The 23,705-nt window shown below is 40.9% G+C and overlaps 1 protein-coding gene across 2 annotated transcripts in view; it reads right to left on the reverse strand.

Annotated features, from left to right (window-relative positions):
• The window catches only part of chrm3a (cholinergic receptor, muscarinic 3a), a 140,887-nt gene that overhangs the window by 98,052 nt on the left and 19,130 nt on the right, over positions 1 to 23,705 (reverse strand). Inside the window, exon 1 of one of the 2 annotated variants that reach the window (XM_034681073.1) lies at positions 11,295 to 11,753. The exons of the other annotated variant lie outside the window; for it this stretch is intronic. The gene's annotated coding sequence lies outside the window, so the exon portion shown is untranslated. Of the gene's footprint in view, positions 1 to 11,294; positions 11,754 to 23,705 lie in introns of those variants that run through there. 2 annotated transcript variants of the gene reach the window in all.

Genomic DNA, 23,705 nt, shown 5'->3' on the forward strand with positions numbered 1-23,705 from the left:
CTCCCCAGGGAGACGCCCGGGAGGCATCCTAACCAGATGCCCGAACCACCTCATCTGGCTCCTCTCAATCCGGAGGAGCAGCGGCTCTACTTTGAGCCTCTCCTGGATGTCTGAGCTCCTGACCCTATCTCTAAGGCTGAGCCCAGCCACCCTGCGGAGAAAGCTCATTTCGGCCGCTTGTATTCGCGATCTTGTTCTTTCGGTCACTACCCACAGCTCGTGACCATAGGTGAGGGTCGGAAAGTAGATTGACCGGTAAATTGAGAGCTTTGCCTTCTGGCTCAGCTCTCTCTTCACCACGACAGACCGGTACAGCGCCCGCATCACTGCAGACGCCGCCCCGGTCTGTCTGTCAATCTCCTGCTCCCTTTTCCCCTCACTCGTGAACAAGACCCCGAGATACTTGAACTCCTCCGCCTGGGGCAAAGACTCCCCTCCGACCCGGAGAGGGCAGGCCACCCTTTTCCGACTGAGCACCATGGCCTCAGACTTGGAGGTGCTGATCCCCATCCCCGCTGCTTCACACTCAGCTGCAAACCGTCCCAGCGTGAGCTGGAGGTCACCACTCGATGGAGCCAATAGGACGACATCATCTGCAAAGAGCAGAGACGGAATCCCAAGGCCACCGAACCGGAAACCCCCCGCCACTTGGCTGCACCTAGAAATTCTGTCCATAAAAGTTATGAACAGAACCGGTGACAAAGGGCAGCCCTGGCGGAGTCCAACCCCCACCGGGAACGAATTCGACTTACTGCCGGCAATGCGAACCAGACTCTGGCTCCGACAATACAGAGACTGAATGGCCCGTAGCAACAGGCCATCCACCCCATATTCCCGGAGCACCCTCCAAAGGATACCTCAGGGGACACGGTCGTAAGCCTTCTCCAGGTCCACAAAGCACATGTGGACTGGTTGGGCAAACTCCCATGCCCCCTCCAGCACCCTCCCGAGGGTGTAGAGCTGGTCCAGTGTTCCACGGCCAGGACGAAAACCGCATTGTTCCTCCTGTATCCAAGGTTCAACCAACAGCCGGACTCTCCTCTCCAGCACCCTAGAGTAGACTTTCCCAGGGAGGCTGAGGAGTGTGATCCCCCTATAGTTGGGACACACCCTCTGGTCACCCTTCTTGAAAAGGGGGACCACCACACCCGTCTGCCACTCCAGAGGCACCGTCCCCGACCGTGTTACAGTTTAAAAAGGGACCCTGTTTAGGGGCGTCTTTCAGCCAGATGTGTTCCTCCCAAATGGCTTAAGATTACCATTAAATCCTTATCTGATGAGTATATTTGACCATGTAAAACTAATAACCTAAAACTGAAACCTAAACTAGGATGCATTCCTTGCTTCAACAGCTGTTGTAAACTTGACAAAGAATGACACATTCAGCTGAAAGACTCCAGTTTACAGGGTCACTCTTTAAACTGTAACACCAGGAGCTGACAAAGATGCATTATAGAGCTCAAAGAAAACAATTGCTGAGAAATTATCAAACCAAGTGAAGCCCTGTTGTGTGTCATGTTATTGTGGACTAGACCTTTGGAAAGTAGCCAACTATCCCCTGAGCATGGACTTTTCAAGGGGTAGACCAACTGCGCTGGAACTAAATCGAGACCCTAGTTCCTGCTTTCAAAACACAGAGTTTCTCAAAAGGTCCCTATTTCCTTGGGAAAGCATCCTGTGTACATGTAGTGTATTATATTTCATATATTTAAAGATGTCTGTTTTTTTAAGTATTTAAACTGCAAAGGAGCATTTTTCATTGTTATCCTCACACTGATTATTCATATTGTCCTACAATCAAGCCTTTTGTTTCTGCTGTGTTTTTTTCATTGTTCGTTGTACTGTGATTAGTATAGCTTTGCCGTAAGCAAGTATAGAGGCCTTTAAAATAAAAATGAAAACCTGCTGGTCGAGCCCAAAGGCAGAGATGGACTGAGGGCTTCACTTTCTCTGTCATGTGTCCAGACCGTTGTCTGCTTGTTACTTTTATGAAACACCTCGAATCCCCACAGGAACATTGTACATCTGCGTCCCTCTTGTCTAATTCAGTCTGAGCTTTCAACTTGTCCAATAACAGAACCCCTGTGTGCAGTAAAACTGTGACAATAAAGTATTGAACCAAACACTTCTTCACACACACTGACAAGAGAGAAAATTGGAGTTAAAGTTTCACCCCCTTTGTTGCTGCAGACTCATGTAAATGTCAGTCGAGGATTTGATTCAATGGCCTGAGGGCTGTGGGTCTTGTTGGCATTGATTAATTTTTCTCTACTGAGTTTAGCCAGCGGGCGCGCACTACATCTTGCTCCTGGTACAAGTTCTACAACTCCCTGTATCTTTTCAAAATGCCAATCACACTGAGGAGGAAGACTTGAGACAGGGAGTGATCTCAAATGAGGAAATCAAATTTTCAGGAGAGTTGTTTGTTTCACTAATTTTAAATGTGTCATGCTACATTTAACACATCATGTGAACTCAGGCAGGGAATGAGACTGAGACAAAAATTAAGCTACGAAACAAAAACAAAAACAAAAAACTTCATGCATCATAGAACAAACTAACATTTAGAGTCATATCTTTAAGGATTTTCAGTGTTGAGGTCTTTTGAATAAACATGTATGCAAATTGGTTTGTATGATATTGAGGGGATACCGACGATATCAAATGCTACCAAAGAGAAAGAAACAGACATTCAAGATTGTTTTAAAGTGAAGTAGGACGAATCATATGGATCAGTGTATTGAAAGCAGCTGTATTTACTGTTTTCAAAACTGTAACAGTAAAGAAATTTGAACCCGAAGCAGGACTGAGGCATCTGCTTAAATTCATAATGGGACAATTCATAGAATATAAAGAGCAGCTGTTTAGCTAAAGGGCTTAATAAACAGAACTACTATGATCAAAATGTGGTTTCAGTGCAAAACGGACTGGGTCCACATTAGCAGGACATATGTAATGTATGTCATGAAGGCATAAGTATACATACACCCATCCATGAACACATGAATATATCTATGTTCACATAAAGACGTATAAACAATAGTTCCCAGAAATATGTTCAATAAGCTAGGACACACCTATTCAAATCAACTACTTAACAAATCCATTATTGTTGGAAGGTCTGCATTAGCTGGAGTTAAATCTTGCTAACACAGTAAAAGCTCAGTACATCAGAAGCAAGTTGAAAACAGGTGCATGATTTTGAAACACAACAGACCCAGTACAGTAATTGAATAGAAGTTCAGCTGTTTTGCACAGTAGCTCAGCCCAAAACCCATCAAAAAAAACAGTTGGCAGCGACAAACACATAGACATTAGCTGTAACAGGACGGCACAGCGGCTAATCAGGAACTCAATTTCTTCTTTAAAAAGCCTGCAAACCTTTCCAACTGCCCCCCACAAGCTTGATGTTATGTTAAATACTCAACAGTGTTCTCTATCAAAACAGAGAGATTATCTCAGTAAACACTGTGCTCAGCCTATTCTGCTGTTTGCTGCTTCAAAGTTTTTGATAAGTTCTTATTTGATGAATGATCAGTGTCACCTTCTTGAGCCTGTGACAGGTTCTTACTATAAGATGCTATCAATCTCTAAACTTTGGAGGCAAATATTGTAATAATAATAATCTTGCAAATATTGCAAGAAGTCATCTGATGTAGCAAGTATGAAGTAGTACTCCAACAACTGTGGCTGACAGGACCACTGTTTCCATTGATTAACCAGAGACAGGCAAAAGCTGCTAAGTTTAGCTGTTATTAGCTAGTTAGCTAAACAAGTCATGCAGCTAGCAGTACTGATGGTTGACTCTCACAGCTGTAAAAACTTTAGGACTCAGGTAGAAGTGTGTGTTCTTTTATCTTTAGTCGGTTTTGTTTCTGCAGTTAAAAGCTGATAATGTATTAGGGGTGGGAATTGATAAGATTTAATCAATGTCTATGCCATTGTCGATTCTGCTTATCAATCCAAATCCTTATCAAGTCTCCTAACAATTCTTGACTATTTTTTGGGGGGAACAAAAGTAGTTCTACACAGTCTTCCACACCAAAAGGAACCATTTTATTTTTTCCAAAATGATGTCTGCACAAGACTGAACATGAACATATTCAACTTGAACATACTGAACAATAGTTGTCCGGACGTGGCCGATAATGAGGTTGGAGGAAAAATGCTTCTTCTCCGGGGGTCATCGCAGAGGTATTTTACCCGCTCTCTGTGTCTCATTCTCGGCCACCTGAGTCCGGACATGGCACCTCGAGCCTGGAGGAAAATACTTCGACTTTGGAGAGGAAAATCACTTTTCCTCTGGGGGTCATTGCGGAGGTATTATTTTACCCGCTCTCAGTGCCTCATTTCATCCGCGTGAGTCCGGACGTCTCGTTGTTGAAGGAGTTGGTCGCAGAGTATGTGACGTACCGCAACGTACCGCAACGTACCGCGACGCGACGCAACGTGACGCGACGTGCTGGAAAATGAATCATTAAGAAGAATCGATAACATTTGAGGTGTACAATTCGGATGGAATTGATCAATTGCGACGTGCTGGAAAATGAATCATTAAGAAGAATCGATAACATTTGAGGTGTACAATTCGGATGGAATTGATCAATTGAGACCGGTTCTAAGACGGATCCAGTTTTCGATTCCCACCCCATAATGTATGTATCAGGGTTTTTTCTTCTTTAGCCTGTTTCTTTTAATTTAGATCTTTTGTCTTTGTAGCACGTTTGCTAGTGCTTGCTAACATAAACAGCTAACAGCTAATAGTTCCATCCATGCAGACAGGAAAGCTTCCAACTTCTCTTTTTTAGTGTGTGCATGTACATGTGAACGTAGACATGGGGATTAAATTTAATGTTTTGGCCACAGATCAGCCCCATTGTCATGATACCATATTTAGCGATTTGAGTGCGTTTAGCTAACATCTTGTATCAGTCCTTGATCAGTGCATCCCTCTAAACTTTAAAAAAGAAGTCCAGACACATGGCTGAACATCTTTTACACTGAATGATTCCTATAAATAGAGACTGATGAAATTCAAGCATTTATATTGACTGCTACACAAGCTATACTCTCTACATTTCTCCCACTCATACATGGTGTATCTCGCCCTCTTGAGATGATCCCCCATTTCTTTCTGATGAACACAACAAAGCAAAAATTGTGTGAAACAAAGAGGGCACACGAGGAGCAAAGATAAAATGATTCATGTTTGAAAGTTCTTCACCTCGTTTTCAACCTCTGAAATGATTTGAAGATCGAACATCACAAAGCGGCCAAAATGCGATTTAGTGATAATGTGTGCAAGAGCCGAGAGCTCGACACACAATTTGACTCACATGATGTGTTTGATGAGCTGCATCACAATAGCAAGAGGGAGACAGGCAGAACCAAACAACTGGAGACAAACAAAAACCTTCAGGAGGTTTTTTCTACATTTGTTAAGTGACAAACATACCAGCAGAATACAAAACAGAAGGTAATGATATTTCCTGACAAATTAATCCTGACAGGATCCTAAAGACACCGCAACATCTAATCTAACTCAAGTTTGGCGTGATTAGGTTTTCAAATGTTTTCAATTTAGTCTTAAATTAGGAGGCCCTTGTCGTGACATAAAAGTAAATGCGATAAATCGCGCATCATCTTGCACTTAGTGCTGGAAAAGTGCCCACAGTAATACCAGGAATATTTGCATGAATATCTGTTGTATGAAAACAGAAGGCATGTCTATGAGTACCACAGTCAAAGATCTTATATTATGCTTAGAGCAGATGTTTTTCTGTACTAACATCTGTCAAAGAAATGATGAATTACACCTTGCACGTTAGCACTCATTTAATCACAAAGCAGGAATGACATTGATCCAACCACCCATCTTCAAGTACTCTCAATATCTAACCTCAGCATGCTGTAATTCAGTGCATTACTCCTGTAATAAAACATGGCATTCTTTGGATTCCTGTTATTTGAAGTATACAGTCTGACAGACGCCATCCTCGCTCTGCAATCTTAGCCCTGTAGCTGCAAATTTCAGTCAAGTGTTGCTATGATGTTAAGGAATAGTTTCCTCGTCCTTGTCAGACAGTAAGCGTGATGAATGAAAAGATGTCAGTGCATTGTGAGGCTATATTTTACAGAAATGACTCTTACTCAGGGCAGTTTATCATTAAGTTAATAAAAGACCATTCAGAGAACTTGGAGGAATGTTAAACATGAGTCAATAACATTCAAACATAACTTTACTATGACAATACGAAGACAATGTTCTTTTTTCAAAGAAAGAAGCATCACTGTGGTTTCAGCCTTGATTTTTTAACTCTATTCAACGATTTTTCTTTGAACACATGCGCTCGGGGGAAGTATTTCAGTATTGTAACTTACTTCTTTTCTTTCAGTTTTCCCTCATCCACATCAGCAGAGCACCCATATTTACAGGCGTCCAGACACTGTTCTCTAAACATGATCTTGTACTTGCTATTTTCAGGACTATTAGCCACAGGGTGTTATGAAACTGAAGCCAATACCAAAGTGTCAGCAAAGGTTAATTGCTATCTTATTAAGTCTTGCAAAAAGTGAAAAGAGAAAAAAATGAAAGCCATGGGCCAACCACCGGTTTTTAATCAGAGGGCTAAATATTCTGATCACATTACTTTGAAATGTTGGGATCAGTGTGCGGCAGCAAAGAAAAAAAGGGAAACAAAATAATGCATGTAGGAGTGAAATTACACAGGGATCTTTACTGAAATCAATACTGTGTGAAAGTATATTAACTCAGAATAATAAACAAGCCAGACATGACGGAAACATTAATCGGAACCAGGAAATATACAACTGAATACTGAGAGTTTGAGGCTTTGCCGAGGCTACATCAAACATCCATCATTGTCATAAATCCTCTCTTTCTGCGCGTGCTACTTCAACAAGAACTCTCCAACACCAGCTTTTGGAGCTGGTGCTGACTTTTAAACTTCTACCGTACACATTTCACCTGCTTTCTATAATTCTTTAGTGTCATGAACCATCTTTTTCTCCCATATCCTCTCTCTGTGCACTGTTCAGCTCTACTTTTATCTTGAATCCGTCCCTCTGGACTTACGGTGAACAAGATGGAGAGCAAGTTGTTATCGATTTATTTGCTTAGAACAGACACCAGAGAGAAGCCATATATTAGATATGAATCTGAATTCCCTGAAGTGGGAGGTTGGTTTGTGAAGTGAGCAGAAGTAAAGGGAGCGAGACAGTTTGACAGAGAGACAGAGACAGTGGGTGAAAGAGAAAGCAAGGCAGAGAAGGTTAAATTTGGCAGAAAGAAAAAGAAGAGCTCAAATTAAAGATTACAGGAGCAGTTGAGTTTGCCAGGGCTTTCTAAGCAATTGAAACTGTATACAAATAGCGGTATGGATACCTCTTTCTGTAACGCAACAGTTACACTTTAATTTAGCCTACCTTAAAGACCGACATGAACCTTGATCCATAACAACGCTGACCTTAACTCCGCCTCTATAAATCACCCTCCCTTCCCTGCCCAATGTCTGACCTTTGAACTAGAACTCACTCACATTATCTTGATTTGTGTGTGTGCATTGTTGTGTACTGAGCATACACAATATCCTAAGGTAAACAGGGAGTAGCGTGGTTAACAGCCCAGAAGTGAGCACCTTATTGCTTCCAATAAGTGGCAGCGCCAGCTATGCTTATAACATCTAGTAAAGGTCAGCGAGTGTGGGTATAACATACGATACGTTAGCCATAAAAAGTTGGATTGCATTCACAGGGCGCCATAATCACAAGTCATATAACTGTAAGACAACAAAAAATGTCAATGTCAATATCATCTTATTTGCTTTAAGCGACAATATAATTATAAACAAACCTTTTCCTCTGTTTAGTGTCTAAATTAACGGGTGTGTAAGATGATCTCTGCTTAAAATGTCCTGGATGCTTATGCTAATGAAGTTTACCAGTGTGTTCCCAGCACTGTCACTGTGAAGCTAAGCAGGTGTTAAGAACAACGCAAAATAACAGCAGCATCCCAGAGAGTGGAGACATAGACAAAGAGGCTCTCACAAACATAAGCCTTTATACTGCAACAGCACCCGAAGGCAACATGTCTACTCACTGGAGGAACAACAGAGGACAGCAGCCCGGAACAAACACATCGTTTTATGGACTGGCTAATTGAGAAGACTGATTGACTGCTTTTAATCTGATGCTGAGAGGACTTTGAGTGCGTGAGATTACAAGCAAAGTTTTCACAGTAAAACTCTTGAACTTCAACTTTTAAAAGGACAACTACAGGGGATTTGTGTTATTGTTTTGATAATTAAACTTGGATGAAAAAGTTTCTGCCCATGCATTCCCTAAAGATAGACGCTCTGATTCCCTCTGTTGTGGTCTGCATGGCTGTGAAAGTGGATTAAACAGGCTTTAACATCAAGACAGGCTCTAATGAAACCCAATGGGGGAGTTAGCCTGTCTGTTTGGCCAGCTGACTCCCGTAAAATAGCCATCACTGTCTCCTGCTGCCGGCTCTAAAAGTAGCCTGCTGATGCCAGTGAGTGTAGGCTGTGGCCTCAGGGTTATACTACATGTTTCATGCCTTTGACATCTTCATATAAGAGATGAAACTCTATCATTCACTCTTCAATCTTACATGTTTATTCAGTACTCTTGTGCTTTTTTTGGTTGATATTTAATTCATCCTGCCTTTTGTTCAAATATAAAAACAAAGCAGTGTCAGCGTCAGCCTTTGCCATCTGTCGTATTTCCTTTAGCAATGAACGTGTTTGCCAAAGAGAGGCTGATAGAAGTAGTTTGCCATCATTGTTGTCTAGGAACAAGCCAGGTGTACAATGTGAAAATGACTCTACAGCTGCAGCCACTTAGCTTAGCTTAGCATAAAGACTGAAAAAAACTTAAAAATTAGACAGGTTCTCATGTAACCGAAAAAATCTTGTCTAGAAACACCTTAAAAGGTCATTTTTAGATTTATAGCTCTTTATTCCCCCCCTTTTTAATTTGTGGGTTCACTGGGACTCTTGACTGGAAACAGTGGCTGTCTGGGGTCTTGTGAGGTTTAAGTTTTTTAAACTAGACTTCTGTCTTCATATTGCGTAAACAAATATTTTACAATGGTCAAAGGTTCCAGACATCCAAATTTTGTCTTTTTTCTTTGTTTATTTCTATAAAAAGTAAATTTGTGGATTTATGTGAAGTTTTACAGGGATTCTTGGCTGGGAGCAGTGACTTCCTGGACTCTAGTGAGCACTCTGAGGTTTACATTACTGAACCTACACTCTGTATTTCGTATGGATTAAACAAACATGTCACAACATTTTGAGGTGCAGATGGTACTTTTTCTTCAAGCTTCAGACAGTGCTAGAGTATCTGTTTCCAGTCTTAATGCTAAGCTAAGCTAATTGAGTGTAGCTTTTTCTACACTCAATTGACCCTGTTGGCATTTCACACAGCATGCACACATAAGCGCATTCCCCCAAATTTCGATGGTTTGACGATGGTGTGACAGATGTCTCAACCAAAGTCTGACACAAACAAAGTGCTATTGTTTAAAAAAGGCAGCTTTGAGAAGTTTTGGAAGATTCATGCGTGTAACACCAGTATCCTGTCTTTGTGTTGAGCTTAGACCACCAGCTGCTGGCTGTAGCTTCATATTTACTATGCAGACATCTGAGTGGTATTGATCTTGTCATCCAACTCTCAGCAAGAAAGTGAGGACATTATTTCTCCTAAATGTCAAAGTATTCCAGTAAGAACTGAACTGGATTTTCAAGAAACAGACTGGATTCATGTTGCAGTAAAATAAAGCACACAAAAAAACAAATATGATGCCGTGCACTCTGTTTTTTCAACATTTATAGGTAGTCACGAGCTGGGGACTAATGAACCAGAAGCAGCAGTAACAGGAGGCTCAGTGAACACGCCAGCACCCACGCACAACCACAGGTACAGCAGAGGGTAAAAAGCAAAGACATTTCAGCTCTACCTCTGTCACTGGGGCCAGTTATATCAATGTACTATCCTCCACCCACAGCCCATTTGGGAAAGTCATAATGATGATCAATACAGTAGTGGCAACGTGTAAAACAAAACAATCTATCAAGAAGAGAAAGTCTGAAATAAATAGTAGTCAACAGATATTGACCGGGGTTCAAACAATAAATCAAGCCATGGAAGCTCTGCTGCTGTTCACCCCTCTGTCATCCTCCCCTTCATGTGTATCTTTTTCTGAATGTCCTCCACTGCGTCTCTCCACACAGCAAGCAATGGAAAGTCACAACCATCCAAACACATTCCTTTTCCAAACTAGTAACAGACTGTGCATTCATAACGACACAGTCTCCTGCACTGTTCCCTAACAATGCCTGTGTTGATATATTGATATAAAAACATGCTGGTGCTGTTGATACATGCAACATATTAAAATGTTAGACTATAGAGTTTTGCAGCCACAGTGGAATAGTTTGTGATTCATATGCAGCTGCTGTATTGTCAAACTCACACTCGGGCTTCTGGGATGAATAACTGCAGCCGTGGACTTAAAGGAAAATATTTGCACCATGGCACAGATGCCATTCCCTCTGCTCTTACTCATTATCCAGGACAATGTCAAAGTAGTCCAGGTCACTGCGAGGGAACATTCCTTCACTTTGCCATCTAAGGGCTTCATAAATAAACACCCTATTCATGAAAGCCTTTCACTCTCCATGTAAGGACACAATTAATTTCCTTTTGTCGCCGACAAATATATGATCTCCAAAATTACAATAAGCCAAGCGTGCCACAAGAGGAGAAATACGCATTTAAGGCTTCCTCTTTTGGTGCCAGCTCTTTTTTCTCTTTGGTAATCTGTTAGTATAAGGGATCTAAGATATAAAACATGACGATTAGAGTGGGGGTTTTTTTTGTTTAACTTTAATGGAACAGATTTGTTTCTAGAGCCACAAACGCCTTTTGGATGAGAGGCATCAGAGCGCAGAGGGCTGGGCAGCAGTGATGCTGAGCCGGACACTGAAAAAGGGCAGCTGCAGCACTTGTTTTCCAAAGTTTCATTTAAAAAAGCCCATTTACTGACAGCATGTAAGAATTTTCGGAAAAGTATATCAGCTTCAAAACCACCACGTGAGAACAATATTGATCTCTATAGTGTGCGCAACTTCTCAGTGCAGCGTTTTGCGGTGGAAACATCAAAAAGAAAGCAGCTGGAAATCGTAACTAACTCTTTAATGCAAGGGAATATTGCCAAAGCTTTAAGTTTCTGAATAATTCCAACCTACCTCATTTAATAAAGAAGTTCGCCAGGGAAAGCTTCACAAGATGGGAAAACGGCAATCCAGTCAGACTTGTCATGGGTCCATTTTTTGGCACAGCAGCAGTTTCAATCCATTCTTATATCTGAAGCGCTAAGACAGGTATTCAGTTAAAGAGGATCGACACCTTCTGCTGTCACCGAGCCGTAGGTTGGACAGCGATGTGAAGAGAGCACCGCGGGATCTCCAAGGGCGCACGAAAAATCACTGCGTCAGGATTGGTCAGCGCAGCCGTGACGCACCGGCAGATGGCACACCCGGCGAATAAAAATAAAGTCCAGATTCATTCGTTGACGGTAGATCTGGGAAAGCATTAAAGCGCATCACTCATACACCTGGGTAAAGCCAAGAAAGCAGCTCTATGGGAGTCGTTAGAGATCAAAACTGACAGGATCCTCTTTATGCCGTCTCTGCCCCTCCACAGGCGACGTCTCTGCTTTTTCCTGTTTAATAACGGACCGTGCCATCATCCAAAGCTTCAAGCTGTTTCAGTTGGCTCACAACACTTGAGTTATCTCATTTGGCACAAGCTATGTCCTTTTTTTCTAATTGCAGTCTGTTTCCTTAAAACTCTCCAGTAATTTGAAAGCGCAATCTAACTTTTTTTTTTCCTTCTGCAGGTAAATTGTCTATTTGCAACACACACAAAAGCAGGCAAAGTAAGTCTAAATGATGCCTTTTTAGCTGTTTTTAATAAGTGAAGGGGCCAGGGAGGTCATAAAAAATTCAAATGTAAAAAAAGGGGGTGGAAGACTGCAAAAAAGAGAAGCAGCAGCACACACGCAGAGATGTAGCCTGGGTTTGGGGACTACATACATAAATAAAACAGGGACTTTAATTTCACTTGTTTATGTCAGCCAATGTGGGAAAAAAACACACAGCAAGTGGAAACTGTGTGTATTGTGACACTTGTCTAGGAGTAATTCAGGGAGCCAAAGCAAATGTTCTAATAATTCTTCATAAACACAAATAAGAAGTGAGAGGTAATCCTTGGAGGAATGTGTAAGCCAATTAGGACTTGCTGCAGGGACTCATGGTATGGAGCCTCGGAGCTTCCTGCTCAGACTCTCTGCAGACCCTCTGACCACATTTCCTGTTTCCAGAGCACATGTAATATTTCTATGAAAATACAGAGCAGTTAGAGACATGACTATAGGATATGATGCTGACTTCCTCCACCATTTGCAGTGGTCTAATCATGCTAATGCCCATGCTGTTTGACACTGTGTCTGCGTTTACTTCCCTATCAGCGGCTTGTTTGCATCCTGTGAGTATGGAACCAGTTCTTTCCATGCAGACCACTGGTATATACATACGTGTAGGCTTACATAACACTGTGACTGTTATGAGGGGAAAGAATTGTACGGCTGAGGCGCTTGCTGATTTGGTGAGTTCATGTTGGGTTTGCTTTGTACTCTCTTTTAGACTCATGGATACAAATCAAAGGGTATTAAAATAATCTTTGCAGAATGAAGAAAAGCAAGAAGACACATTAATCAAGGCTGGATGGTTGCAGTTATTAATCTTAAAGCTAATTTATTTTATATTACTATGTGGACAAGACTCAAGCAGAGAGAGCAAACACTGCACATGAAGGCTGCATATGACATCTGGGACAGCGAGGATAACCTAAAGGAGCATTTTATACACCATACATGAGGTGTCAGCAGATTGCTGATCGAAAAAATGAAATAAAATGAAGTGTCAGGCATCTCCAAGTAAGGTACACAGTAGCGAAAGTTTGGTGTCAGGATTTTTGATTTCAAATCATATTTAATAAGATGTTAAAGAGAACCCAGTCAGTGGTTCTAGTCCAGCACACCTGCTATGTGGGCCTGGATAAACACACACTCTAAGCTGAGCCTCAACATTCACCTTCCTGCAATTTCACACTGTCTGATTCCCTGAGAAGTGCATGAACACACTGATAAGCAAGTCACTGTAGCCAGCTGGTCTACAGAGACAGATTTACTTCATAATGGCCTCTCCTATCCATCTCTCCCTCCCAAGAGTGTCAACAAACACCCAATTACAAAGACAAAAAAATAAATGATAATGTGGAGACAGAGCAATCTTCTTTTTTTTTAACCTGCTCACAAGCTGAGCAAATATGTGTTTCAGGCCGAAAAAGAAAAGGTTCTATAAACAATCAGAGCTGGAGTCAGATCGGTACAAATAGAGTTTGATCTTCTTCTTTTGTGGTTTCATCTAAAGAAAATCAAAGTCAGTAAAACAGAGAGAAAAAGCTTCAACCACGAGATGCACCACAGGGTGAGAGGTGCTGGAAGCTGCATGATCAGTGATCTGAAAGGCCACCAAGGAGGCTTGAGGATAGTTTTTTCTGTAGGGAATTCACGCTGGATGATAATCCAACAAATGTTAAGTCTACAAGTTCATGAGACTTTTGGAGAGAGAAAAAAAATTCATAGTTTCATTTAGGACATATTTTGGGGCACAAGTGTCAAACATTTGCAGGTTCATGAGAAAGACATGGATTTGGGCTAAAATAAAGAAGACCAACATGAAGAATAGAGCTTCAATAGCAGGCCTATCAGAGTGCTGGTTTAGCTCAGTGGCTAAATTGCATACCCAGTGTACAAAGGCGACAGTCCTCTGGGCTCTGAGTTCAGCTCCCACCCTCGGCCCCATGTCATACCCAAGCGGCAACCTCCGGTCTAAAAATACGAGTCCAATGCGGAAGTGTTAAAAACTGTAGTTCATCGAGGATCCGCTTGAGGCTGGCTCCAGAAGTACTGGAAACCACATACACACCAATTCAGAAAAGACGATCTTTACAGCAGAAATAAACATCTTTACAGCCTGGTACAAAGATGAGTGTAGGCTGGATAGCCCATTTTTGATCAGCACACACTGTAGGGCGGTTGAATTTTTTTCTAACAAGGCAATTTTGAAGATATTGAGATTATGAGTCTTCCATTGAGAGGCACAGCTGACTTTATTGACAGGCGGGAACACTGTAGCTGTTGGCGAGGAGGCTCAAAGCCCACCTCTTTACATCACAATCACTCGACAGCAGCAATATGGCTGCCGACGACGATTGGCCTCAAACAGCGCTTCAGAAACGCATGGGTGACGTCACGGATACTTCATCCCTATTTTATACAGTCTACGGTCGTACCCCACACTCTGTTCCCAGCTCTATCCACTATCTTGTCCTCTCAGTGCAGGAATAAAAAGCCCTTAATACACAATTTCTTTAATACACCTCGAGGAGACGAGGATCAAGGAGGAAGGAGGCTTCCAGGGGAGCTCAGAGCAAAGAAACACAGCAAACACATGAAATTCTTATGACCCAAGATGTGACATAATCTGTGCAGAGGTGCCATAAATGAGACTGCACGTGTATAGTTCTTTCTCTAGTCTTATGACCACTCAAAGTGCTTTTACACTACGCCACATTCATACACTGGTGGAAGAGGATGCTGCACAAAGTGCCCATCAGTATTTACTAATCACATTCACAGCAATTCACATGCTGCTGGCAGTGCTACCAGTAGCAATTTGAGTGTCTTGCCCAAGGACACTTAAGTCGAGGGATTGCAAGAACTGGGATCGCACCCAACAATCTTCTGATTGAGAGACAACCGTCCACTAAACCACAGCCGCATATGGTACACGTTTAAAGTGCTGTGCAGGCACATTATATTGACACCTTACAACTAGAGACAGAATAATTTCATTACAAATTATTGTGGAAATGAAGAGCCACAGGATTCATACTAAATAAGACTGATCTGTTCATACGTTAGAAGATTTTTAGGGAGATGAAAATCACATAGAGCGGTCACTTAACCTAAGTAGTAACACTACATCAAAAAATGTACACAAAAGATTACTTGTTGAAGGACTTTTATAAGACTAAGATCTTTTTCTATAGGTGAAATAAACTCATCATTTGAACTAGTTTTTCAATTAGGGGTTTGTACATGTGAGACTGCTGTGCAGCTCATTATCAGTACCTAACGTTGCTTCAAACATTGCCGTGGAGTGAAAGATTTTCATTTGGCAAATTCCCCTCCTCTGTCCTCATGTCTCTTTCTCACTTCTCTGATGTGATTTCTCACTGGGAGGACCTAAGATGTGAGGGAACGATGTGAGTGAGGGACATAGAGAGACACAGTAAGGAATTAAGAAGAACCCTGTATGTATTTATGGCTGACTCTTGAGACAGAACATCTTAAGTATCATTTAGAGATAAGTGTGAATGAAAACTGTCACATCTCCCTGTGAATGTTCTTGATGTACAGTACATGCTAACAGCATTAAATAGGGAGGTTAACAAAGAAAGGAAACATAAATTCTGAACCCAGCTTTTCAGAATTCACTGAATACTCTCCATTTCATTTGAATAATTTGTCTTAGATTTGGTAATTGCAGGTTAAAAGAAAAAGTCACAGCATGAAAACATTACTCATCACTACTTCAAACCATGAAATGTTTCAGAAGAACCACATGTGAGGTTATTCAGGGTTAAACTAAGAGAAAAATAGTATGACTGATCCTGCAGTTCTGTTTTTACAACACGACTAATTTTACTGATAATTACAGCTCAGGAAAAAAACTGTAACAAAGTTTTAAAACCTCGTGTTGGCAAATATACCTGGAAAAAGAAATCCCTTCTCAGTAACTGATCACTTCTTTTCACAAACTAGTATTCATTTTTCATGTAACCTTCCATTTTAATTTGCACTTTAGCAGCATTTACAGAAAGCGAAACTATGACCATATGGTTTGGACTTTGGCGCTGGTTGGGCACTGGTGCTGTTGAATTTCTGCAGGGCTTTTCAATTTAGAATGCATGCTTTTCCCCTGAAAATTAATTAGATGGCAACACCCTCAGGGAGATTAATCTGTGTGTGTGCGTCGTGTCTGTGTTAATGTGACTGTGTCTGTGCCCCTCCTTGACATGTGCATTGAGATATTAGGATCTGAATACCAATAAGGTGTTGGATTATCACGCGTTATCCCTTTATCTCTCCCTAGCAAGTCATTTCATTCAGTTTTTCTAACCTGACACACATGCATTCACTCCGGAATCTCTTCTTTCTTAGGTTGCACCATTTTTCACATGAATAAAAACCCCACTCTGCTCATTATGACAAAAAAATTCAGCATTTCACAGACATTTTAGCTCTGACCTTGATCACAGCCTGGCTTGTCATCTCCTGTCCTTTAGCAAGATGTTAGTAGAAAACACAAGCAGGCCCCGGCTCTTATTTCTGTCTCCCTGCTGATCTTATTTGCTTTACGGGCCTGTCATCAGGCCCCTCAGCCCCTCACTATAAAAGCTCGTCAAAGCCAAGATTGCTACACGAAATGTCTGGCTGCATATTTCTCATTACGACACTATGAATGCTTTGAAACTTCATTCAAACTCAGACAAGCAGAAATCACTGCAGACGCAACAAAGGGTTTTAGTGCAGCAAAAATGCTCAAAGTCTGGCTCGAGTTTAGAGCTCCATGTTTCGTCTATTTGGGAAACCACAGGGAGGGCAATCAGTCAGTAAATCGCTCAGGGGTCAACAGCGGTTAGAGCTGGTGCCATGTTGCGACAAAGAGTAATCACAATCAAAGTGAGTTGAGTAGACCCACAGGAAATACGTCTTTCAGCCTGGAGAGATGACACATGTTGACTAATGGCTGGAGTAAATCAACCAAACACTCAGCTCTGATTCAGAAGTAGTGGGTTAATTAAGGTAATAACCAAAACCAAGCCAAAACAGGAAGCTATTTTGGATTTAGAAAATAAAAAGGGTACTATAAGATAAATGGAAGTAGAAAAAATAGGAGGAAAACAAGCTAAAAGCTGGTGCTTAAAAATTAAGCCAGCGTAGAAGACTGTAGTTCCTTGAGTGTCCACTTGAGGCTGGCTCCAAAGCCAAGGAATCCCCCATAGCTCACATGTAGACATGCACATTTTCACAGTAGGAATGAATTAGCTTAACCCTCCTGTTATGTTGCGTGTCAAATTGACCCTTTTTAAAGTCAATTTTAGGCAATATGTGCCTTCCAAACCAGCTAAATGCACCATAAAAATCTGGGCAGCATGTGACAGAAGAGGTGTCATATTAATTTATCAACATCACTTCATAAAAAAAAAATTCAAAATGTAAAATAAAACAAACAAAAATCTATGTCATGTAAAACTGTTGTATTTATATTTAAGTCTTTCCTATGTGCATTAAAACAAGTTTTAACATGATTTTTTCATGAAAAACAAGCAAGTTATTCTCATGAAACCATGATCTGTGAGAATTAAAGAACACCATTGCACTAAATATTGATTTAAATGGTTAGTAATGGAGTTAAAAATTAGATTAAAAAAAATGTGTCTTGGGATTTTTTGGGGTTCTGACACTTTATGATAATCGAGTATGCTTCAGGTCAAATTGACCCCGGAACATTATTGCTGTTACTGAGAAACGAACATAACAGGAGGGTTAAAGCCTGATAAAACATTTTTTTTTTGGTCTCTTCTTTATTCTGAAACCATTTTTTTTTTCATAGCACATCCATTTTGATAATTTCAAGGATTTTCACCCTGAACTTACCCAGACATTTTTCTGACAACCCCCCATAAAATTTCCACAAGAAGTTGAAGTGAACCATTGTGTGAACGCAGCAGGTGCAAATCAAGAAAATGTACTGAATGCAAGTGGATGGGGGCGATGATGTTGATGTCATGGGACCAGTGTAAGACAGGTGTGATCTGCATGTGAAAAAATCTTCCTCATACTATTTTTCTGATCTCAAGGATGTCCTTTCCCTCTCATTTTTTGATACTGTGAATGCGTCCAAGCATTGATTTTAAAGGAGGAATAAAAAACTGAAAAACAGACCCACTCATCCCCTCATTTAATGACCACTTAGTAAAATTCAGGGGCAGAAAGTTTTCTTAAGAGTGTATGTCATCAATGAGGGTTAATTCTCACACCTTAAGCAGCTGATCCAGAGCCACAAAAGAAAATACACAACTCTTTCTACTAGCTGAGAAGACAGTACTTATGACAGCACTTTACAAAACTGTTGGAGTGCTCCTTTAGAATAAAAACAACCTTTCTATGAACAGTGCAGCTCATAACCTGACAAAACTACACCAAATGCAGAGCCATGTGATCATTTAAAGTCCTCTTTGTAACAACGTGCTTTATCAAACACAAGGTGAAGTAGCCGTCACCACCAGCTCATTTTGACACCCATTACATTGTGTCCTTGGTAATACCTCACATCTTCTACTCAATACAATCAGATGCCATTAAAATGAATGCTTGGGAAAGCTGCGAAGCAACCCCTGCTTCTCTGACCATCCATAAGAAGGGGAAAAAAATATCGCTGCAAGTTGACAAACACAATCAGTCACCCTGACTTTCCTGTTTCGCCCTGTTTCACCATGTCCCATCTGCCGCTAGTCAGCAGCCATTCAGTAAGAACAAAAGTCAGATTACTGAGGGTTTTAATTACGCTGGAGGCATAAGCTAATTAATTATCACTATCAGTGGTATGGAACATCCCTTTAGATAAAGAAACTGAATCTAATTATCTTTTGACCTCTCCCTTTCTCCTCAGAAAGCTCCTAAGCATGTACACAATCAACACACAAAGTCAAACATTAATATTCTGTTTAATTTCACTGCAGAAAATCTCAGCAATAAAACACAGTCGCTGGCGCTCATTGTCTCCCCAACACACAAGGGATAGACTAAAGCTTTTCCATGCTTGAAATAACTTACCAGCATGGCTCAGAGCTTCCACAGACCCAGTTTGACTAATTCCTCCTCCAGCCACATAAACAGGGCTTTCCTCACATCTAGCAACACAACGCCAAAGGGTATAAATCGCTTTTTTTTTGTATCAGAATGCCATGGACCAACCGCTTTCTCGCCATATGCTGCTTTGTTTCTTCTCCCTGAGCCCCAGATTCAATCCTTTGCTAATGATGCACTGGCCATGCACCTGGATAGTTTAACACTGATCTCCCAATATTCATCAAAGAAAGGCACCAAATGGGGGATTTAGTGGGTACAGTTTAAAACGCATGAACTCATGGGGCATGTGTGTGTGCCTGTGATAAGGAATGAGAGTGTTAGAGTGAGAAAACAAGTGATGGAATAACAAGAAGTGGAAGGATGGATAATAACAGAGTTTTGAATCCTTATATGTACTGGATAATTGCTGAGCCTCAAAGGCTAGAAAAATTGGCGCCCATCCTTTTTGTTCCTCAAACAGATTCTTGCCTTGGTTATCTATCTTGAATGTCACATCCAGATGTCCAGATGTTAAAAACCCAAAGAGATCTAAGGGATAAGAGAATGAATCAAGATAAGCACTGTCAAATAAAAGGCTGCTATGAAATAATGATAAAAGTGTGTGTGCGTGTGCTACCTGCTCACAGTTGCGGCACAGGTCTGTCTGCATGTTTACCTCCAAGCACCCAAATTGACTCTGTTTATCTCTTTGTATTTCAGGTTAAGTGCAAATGAGTATCCTCCTCCTCCTTAGCCTTGTAAAGAAAGATAGATAGACCACATCTGCTTTTGGTTGTTAGACTCATATTAGCTCCTCATGCAGGACTAATCAGAGCCATCCCAGCCAGGCTTACATGATAAGCTGGATCACACAGTTTTGATGGACTGGAAGACAAAGCTTTCTTAACAGCTCATCAAGTTGTGTTAGCTTGTGATGATGCATTGCAGACACTGTTATATCTGCAAACCGCAATCTACAAGAGCTTAGATGTGATGCTTTCTTACACCAGTGTAGGAGACAGAACTGCAGCATACAGCAGAAACATCATTTTTAGCATCAAACAGAATATATACATAGGTAAGGGAGATGGAAAATGTATTTTATTTCCAGGTGTTAAGTGCCATATGTCAAAGCACACAGCTGATACATCTGAATGCACTGGGATCAAACAAGTTATTACAATTTATCCAGAGGGGATACAACAAGTGTCAGCTTTATGATGGGGCTGTTAATACAGTTACGAGATTCCTCTGAGGACCATGAATTCCAAAGCATTTCATGGCATTTTGTAGCAAAGAGCAGTGATGTGCAATTTATGATACTGTAAAAAAAACATAGAGATATTGGGCAGAGTTCTAATTTCCTTGAAATACATCTGCAAAAGTGGGATTGTCTTATATTGGGTCTGACAGTGGACGGCACCACTTATTATGAAAAGCTAGTTTACTTTTCATGGCTGAGGCCAGTCATCACACACTACAGCAGTATGTATGGTACAGTGGAGATTTTAGACCACTGTCACTAAGCTAAAATATGGTATCACAAAATGTTATGTCCAAAGATGGGGGGCTGAAAAAGGCTATCTTAAAATGTAAAGTCAGTGAAAATTTTAGCTTAGTCTTTAAAGCAGATGTTCCCAAGAGACTGAGAGTAAGTATCTTAATGAAAAAATAGATTCAAGTTATTCCCATTGCCAGAGCTCTAATCCAATTGGTATCCAAGAGATTGCCATAGAAGTGCAATGTGTACTCACCCATCCATCCATCCATCCATCCATCCATCCATCCACCTATCCATCCATTTTCTTCTGATTATCCAGAGTAGGGTCAGGGCTGCAGAAGGTTAAGCAAGATTCCCCAAACATCCCTCTCCTAGCAGTGCTTTCCAGCTCATCCTGGGGGATTTCAAGGTGTTTTCATGTCAGACGGGATATATAGCCCCCTCCAGTGCATTCTGGGTCTACCCCGGGTCTCCTCCCAGTTGGTTGTGACCGGAAAACCCCAAAAAGAGAGACACCCTTGACACCCCCAAGAAACCCTGCTGTCCATGAAGACCACAAGCAGGATCACACATTTACATGTGATTACATTTTAAATGTGTTTAATATTAATAAATTATTAATGTTTTACAATCAGCAGCATTCAAAACATTTTGCTCTAAAGATAATCTGTAGTGTTACAGTTGCATTTTAATAACTGAATTATCCAATACTATAAACTTATTTTTCAAAAAATAAATATGCATGTCAATATTTAATAAAAACAGCCCTGGCAGAGCTGAGCTGAATAGGCTTCTACAGTCTTACCTTTACACAGTTGTTTGTCATATTGACTGCGTATGGTTTCCCTCAGACAAACAGAGAGAGAGACAGAAAAGGGTGGATGAGATAGAGGAAGAGGAAAAACAACTGAGAAGTTTTTAATCAATCTACAACATATGCAGCCCCTCCCTGTCCCTGTTACAGCAGAGGTAAAAGTATGTTGTCCTGTGTAGGACACTGAGGTTGCACTTGAACTTTATCACCCAACAACATGGAGAAAATTAAAAACTTAATTTCTCAGTTTGAAAGGTGAAGACTAAAAAGGTCAGAAGGTGTTCCTTTCCCACAATATCTCAAAATGAGTTTTAAACTGCAGTGGGAAATGCACCTTTGTGGTCCTTCCACAAATAACCCCTCAAAGGAGCCAGTCCTCTATATCAAGACTTCTAGATTTCCTTCCCAAATGGAAATAAAAAAGAAAATCAATAAGGACTGTCAATCAAGAAGTTAGTGTGGATCAAATCAAAGACATACAAGATGATATAAAACTAATATACAAGTAGCTCATGTAACAAATTTAAGCCATTGACTCAAAGTCCACTACCCTGGTGAAGGATTGTAATTGCAGGGTTGTTGTTTAGAATTGTGCCCTCTTTTTGTTAGATTTTGCCATCGTGACCACTGTGCCCAAAATCACAGTCACCTTCAGTCCCAGATAGCTGAAAGCAGCTCTCAAGAATATCTATAAAAAACTTTAATGAGCTACAAAAACATGCTCCATTTAACCCACTTAATTCTTATTGTACAGTAAAAGTAATAATTTCATAATATATGGACATCTATATGCCAGACATCTCCTACTGGACATTGCATCTACTCTAAAATGTCTGAGATGCATTAAAGTCATTCAATGTTTGCACCGGTGCTAACCACTCTTACTTCGGATAAGATATACCGATGGCTCATTTCACACATGGATTCATATTTCAATTGAAAATGAAACCCACCCAGTCAATAAAACACTTTACAGAGATGTAATTCCATCATCTGCCTCATCAAACAAGAGATGATCACAATGGAAAAAATGGCAATAAACCAAGGACTTTTAAATATTGAGGAAGACAAGTAGCAAAGGAAGTGTGTGAGCACCATGAATATCACACCAAGTGGGCTGTAACAAGTGATATGTTGATTTGTCCTCATTATTTTGACAGGTGTAACTTGAATGGACAGATGGATGACTGAATTAAAAAACTGAATGAGTGAATTAATATTTGTCAGTGAAGAGATTTGGCTATTGTCAAAGGCTGTACATGTTTTGTGTGTGTGTGTGTGTGTGTGTGTGTGTTTGTTTTTGTCACTTGGTGGGGACAACTGCATTTAAACTGGTCGCTCAATGGGGACATAGAATGCTATGAAGACCAAAATCTTGGTCTCAAAATAAACAACCACAAAGGAAAGTGGAGAGCTAAGTCTTGTGAATGTGTGTGCATTAGTACCATTTTGCCACACTGCTGGGATCCTGATGTGTTTACGATTACACCTCCGTGTTATTGGCTCTCTATCAAGGACTTCTAAGATACTGCCACCAGTGTGAGGACGGACGCAGCATGAAGCACAGGTGCAAATAACATCTGGGTGGGAGAGTGCCAAAAAAAACAAAGCAGAGACAAAAAGAGAGACAGAGGACAAGACAGGAATAGATTCAAACACCCACATACTTGGGCAGTGATGCACACTGGTTTTATCTATCTGATGTTAATCGACTTTAGGCTTTACATATATGCAAAGTAAATGGAAAACATGATTATGGGGAAGTATGAATTCAATGATTGTAATGGGTGTGAAAATGACAGATCCAAGCTTGAGTTTCCTGAGTCAGCAGGCATCTTTAGCTGAACCGAAAAACGCCTCCATCTTCAGTTTTGACAGGCTTCTTCACTCACCAGTGGAGGTTTTGGGTTGATGACTCCACAGCCTCCAGGATGCATTTCAAAGCAGCCACTTCCCCTCAGAGAATGGCACAATTCCCTGTTTTTAACCCTCATTGGATGCAGTGAAAATGCACCTGGGATTCAGACTATTGGTCCTTGCAGAAAGCGGTTTTCTACAAGATGTTCCCAGTTTCACTCATGCAAGTTTAATACTTCCTACCTTCCCCTGAACTTGGGGGGTATTGGAGTTCAATCATTGATTACCAGCTTAAACACTGTATTTCTTAAGATGTCATTTTAATATCCCACAATATTACAAAATAATGGATTGAGTAGAATTAAATCACACTTTCACCTTACAAAATAATGCAATACAATTTCACATCTGTGCCAAATATGGTCACAAAGCAGCTATTA

The sequence above is a fragment of the Notolabrus celidotus genome, chromosome 4, assembly GCF_009762535.1.
Source record: "Notolabrus celidotus isolate fNotCel1 chromosome 4, fNotCel1.pri, whole genome shotgun sequence".
Lineage (NCBI taxonomy): Eukaryota > Metazoa > Chordata > Actinopteri > Labriformes > Labridae > Notolabrus > Notolabrus celidotus.